Raw genomic sequence first — 5,160 nt, 5'->3', positions numbered from 1 at the left:
AAAGACGTAAATGGTGGAAGTATTTTATTTACATAAATACCCAGAGTGCCGTTAGGCATCATGCAGGGGGGTACAGGAAAGATCATGCAAAAACAATACATATTCATACAATAGATCAACAGAAACAGCAATGAAACATACATTTTTAATCGCGAATACAGATGTGCAGTTTGTCATAAAAACAGTAACCGATCATACACACTGGAAGCGGATCCGCATTCGCAAAGCGGTCGCGAACGCGGTTCTGTAAAGATTCAGTGCAATTGCACGCGCACTTGATGTCATCGAGTGGGCGTGCAATTGTACTGGATCTTTATACAACCGCGTTCGCAACCGCTTTGCAAACGCTGATTTGCTTCCAGTGTGAATGAGCGGTAATAGATGCAATTTCTTCCGTAAGTGTATTCCACCCTGTAATGGTTTGAGCAAAAAATGGAAATGAAAAACAGACAGTATTGTAACAAAATTCCTCGTTTTTTTATCTTTCTTTTTAAATTATCCCGTTTTGCAGTAAGTCCGTCTTTGAATAAATCCGAACCTACTTTGTTTTTCATTTATACAACTTTTATTAGGGTTGTAGTCACCTGTAACGAACCATAACGCCTGGTTTTGAACCCGTTCAAACTTTTGTTCAAGGTAACTTTGGGGGGGGGGGGGGCGGAGGGGGGTTCAGATGACACAAGCATATTCTGAAATTGGTCTAATGAAAAAAAATATAACGTTTTTTTACACTGCAAGATGTATTTTTTAAATTGCTGCGAAGAAAATGCAACCTTTTACTAGCCCTAGCAGCAGTGTTCTTCATATGATCACTCCACTCCAAACTGAACGACAAATGAACTTCCAGGTATCTATAAATTTCTACATTGTAAAGTATCACATTTTTCAGTTTATATTCGGTCGGGGAATATGTACAACGAGGAAAACGCATGTGTTTACACTTGGCGATATTTAAGCTAATTTCCCAACGGTCACACCAGTCTTCGACCACTTTTACATCGTCTTTAAGCACACTGGCGTCGTCGCCACTTTCAGTAATTCTATATACTATGCAGTCGCCCGTGAATAACTTAATATGAGTCTGTGTTTTCACAAATACTCTTAATGAATATAAGAATTAGGAAGAGCCCTGTGGTACCCCGGAGGTTACAATTACTGATGAAGATATTTTAAAATCATGTGCCGCAGTTTGCTTGCGATCGGAAAGAGAGTCAGCAATCCAGCTGATGATTTTATCGTTGATTCCCAGAGATACAATTTTTTTTAACAATAGATGATGATGCACGGTGTCAAAGGCTTTGCGGAAGTCCAAGAATTTATGGTCAACACTCTGTCTGCTGTGTATGGAACTTGAAACGAGAACGGTAAATTCTGCAAGTTTTGTGACACATGAATAACCTCGGCGACGCAACAAAGACGGCGGAATGCGTCAAACAGTATGGAAATATAACTGTTTTGCGATACATTCTGGAGCCAAATATAAGCCTTTAAAAGTGGAACAGCTCACAAAACTGTTCCAATTCATTCTTCATATTTCGAAGACGTCACTTATTATAATTTGTACTTTTGTCAATGTTAAAAAGGCTGGATATTTTTAGTTTGTTTATTAGTGCCCCAAGTTTGTAAACTATGCGCTCGTTGTCCTCCAGAGATGGACGTCACACGGTTGATCGTGGCGATGGCGATGTGTACCCTGGCGAAACGGCAATGAGCACTTAAGGTTCGCGTAATGCACTTTACAACCTTCCGCTTTCTGTGGAGCCAAAATTTATCTTTATATTATTTTTTGTTTTATTGTCCACTCCCCTTTGTAATGTCGTATGATATTTAGGGTAATTAACTAAATAAATAAAAACGACACAAACACAGTTATTCATCATATAAAGTAAAAAGTAATAAAAATACTTTTGTTCGAACAGTCAGGTTCTCTCACACATGGGGGCACGCTTTCGCTTACTCAGTTTAATCACCTCTTTTTGTTATTTTGTAGATCATTTTTTGTTGCTGTTCTTTTTTTTCGTTAATTATTTTTTTGTGAATGTGTGCGTGCTTGTGTGTGCCTGCGGACGTCTACCAGCTCTTCCACCTCAGAAAAATTTGGAGTGTGAGGAATAAACAAAAAGCAACGGTATCAATACCCACATAATGCAGGTAAATGCTTTAAAAGTATCCGTCAAGCTTTTTTTTAAAACACCACCTATTTTGCCCACTTACCATTGTGCCCATGGTAATGTTCCAAAACTTTAAAAAGCTGTCGACATTCTTAAGCTTAGACCAGTGTGTTAAAGAGCGCCCTAACTGATTAAAACCCTTCACGTTTTCAAGAACATCGTGCAGCAACCAGCACAGATCACAAGCTCAAGCCCCATGGTTACTAACCCAAACCGTAACTGCGTCTGATCCATTTAGAAGAACCCTCCTCCCCCTGTTTCTTCACCACCTCTTCATCCTCCCTCTTCTTCCTCCGCGTTTCACTCTATTTTCCTAATCTTTCCCATATGCTAATGCAGACGTTTCCCTCTCTTCTTCTTTCATTGTTCCCTCCCGTCTTGATCCCCTCGCAGCCAATTTCGTTAGCAGTCTGTGCGGCTGGTAAAAGTGGCCATTCCCATTAATACGGGTGCCTCGCGAACAGCGCTCCAAAGTTTCCCCTTCCGGTAATGAAATGCAGCACAAAGCTTTGAGCAACACCCGTGGAGAACCCGTGTGAGAGTTCCGAACAGTAAGCTTTAGTTCGGGCTCGTAGTCTTGCACGTCATTGTGACCGCTGCTTGCCGACGTGATCCTTTTATTCTCCTCCCTCGTTCACCATGCTCGCCCGATATCAATTCTTCGCTCCCTTGTTTCATTAATATCAGTTATAAAACTACCAACATTTTCGTTTACTGGCATCGATTTGCCCATATCAATTACTCTGGAAAACGCTCGCATAATTATATATATATATATATATATATATATATATATATATAGGGTGTTTTTTTTTATTTTTAAACATCTGTTTAAAAAATCCATGAAACCTACACTTATGCGGTTTGTGCGAGTGAGTTATACGCCCAGGGGGACACAGTATAGGGGGCTAATCGTAACGATCAGTCGGTTAATTAGGTAAAATTCGTTAATTAACTTTTTAATTAGTGAAAATAGTCACATGGTTTTAATTATAAATTTGCTGAACGTCGTTCAAAACTCTTAAATCAGTAATTTTTTACAAAGACTTTGAGCGCGTGAAAAGCGCAACAGTGCGCTGAAGTTCCCACTCGTGGAGAAAGTACAAGGCTGGGGCTAGATAAAAGACGGTAAAATCGCGCGGGCGCCTTAACGCGACCGCTAGCCTTGTACGTGCTCCACGAGTGGTAACTTTAATGCACTACTATACTTCTCACGCGCTGAAAGCATTTTTTTTAAATGAGTGATTTAGTGATTTTCGATAACGTTATATAATATAGGAGCCATGTCGTTAGATTTCTTGCTGTGGTTAAAGGTATTGGTTGAGATTAAAAACTTTTCGTCACCGCTATAATTAAAATTCTACAGGGAAATTTAATTGGTCTTAATTTAGCAGCCATAGCTGCCGATCATACATACCAAAAATAAATTACGTTAGGCATATAATCCATTCGGTGTTTAGAAGGCAAGCTCCAGCGTTAGTGTTCTTATGATACTTAAAATACACGCATTGTCGCTTTTTACAAAAATAGAATGCCAATTATTTACTGGTTCAGGTGTTAACATATTGAAACATAAAATTAAAATAAGAGGGGTTGAGCGGGGTCGGTGGTCTGTTCGAATGCGTGGGAGAAATATTAGACGTCCGGCTCGGAGCTTTGTCAAAAGGCATTCGTTCTTTTATTCTCGCGTCTCCAGGAATCAAGTGCTAGCATGAGCTGACAGGCTCACCACGCTCGGCGCAACGGAGCTTCGGTTTTTTTTTTTTTTTTAAGATTTGGGTTAAGAGGTTAATGCACGTAGGCGAAGGAGAAAGGTAGTCCATGAAAGACTCCGTGGATCAACCTCTGAAAGGTTTGCGTGAAGTCGCGTAACCCGAAGGGTATACGGATATACTCAAAGAGACCGAAAGGTCTGGTGATTGCTGTCTTGGGTATATCCGCAGGTTCAATTGAGATGTGGTTATACGCATTAACCAAGTCTATCTTGCTGTAAAAAAGAAGTTCCAGCCAGGTGTTGCGTGGAGTCGTGGATATGAGGCAATGGGTACCGATATGGCTGTTTGGATGTTCAGCGCTCGGTACTCCCCACAAGGCCTCCAGTCTCCCAGATCTTTCTTGAGGACAATGTGGAGGGGTGTGGCCCAGGAAAATTTTTCATGGTCGAGGGACGACGAGTTTCAGCATATGCTTGAACTCTGGTCTGGTTAAGCGGAGGCGTTCACCCAATGGACGACGAGGGCGAGCAAACGTGGGAGGGCCCGAAGTGGCAATGTGATGTTTTCCGCTGTGGTGTCGTAGCTATGACACATAGACGCCCTTGTGATTGCTGCAGACTATTTTATTATGTTAGAAAAACTGGAAGCAGGCAGGATGTTTTGAATGAAAAATTAAGCTACGTTAGTAAACGCTTCATTGACAACAAGGCGAGTTCTGTATTCAATCAGGCGACGGTGGTGCAGGCTACCATCCAAATTCATGTGTGAAAGGAAGTCAAAACCCAAGAGTGGGTAGGTCAAAGCGGCTATGAGAAAAATTCCTCAAAAGACACAACGTAATCGCAAGTCTAGTGTCACCGAGAGTATTTCTGATGTTGGAATGCTGGATCCGTTTGCCGCGACGAGGTGGGATCCGGGCGGTGGTGTCGTCTTTCTGCTAGTGTTAGTGGAAAGGCAGACATTACCACTCTGGCATCGACCAAGAAGCGGCGGTTTGAAATTCGTTTTTTGATAAAAAGCAGACGGCTTGTTCTTCGTCCTCGGTCACTTGCCGCCTCAAGGGACGGACCTGAGCGTTAAGAGTTAAATAAGTTATGGTAGTGTTTTGTGAGGATTCTCTCTACCATCGCCTGTCAGCCACCAGACGCCGGCGCCTCAAGACGGCGCGAGGACGAGCTATCGGCATCTTTGCAGGCTGAGCGCCTCGTGTTAAAATAAACTGGAGTCGCTGGCGGTGGTTGAAGCAGACATCCGCGGCCCCCTTCCATACAGCC

The sequence above is a fragment of the Ixodes scapularis genome, unplaced genomic scaffold, assembly GCF_016920785.2.
Source record: "Ixodes scapularis isolate PalLabHiFi unplaced genomic scaffold, ASM1692078v2 PGA_scaffold0__279_contigs__length_252992795, whole genome shotgun sequence".
NCBI classification, from domain to species: domain Eukaryota; kingdom Metazoa; phylum Arthropoda; class Arachnida; order Ixodida; family Ixodidae; genus Ixodes; species Ixodes scapularis.
This window is presented reverse-complemented; position numbering follows the sequence as displayed.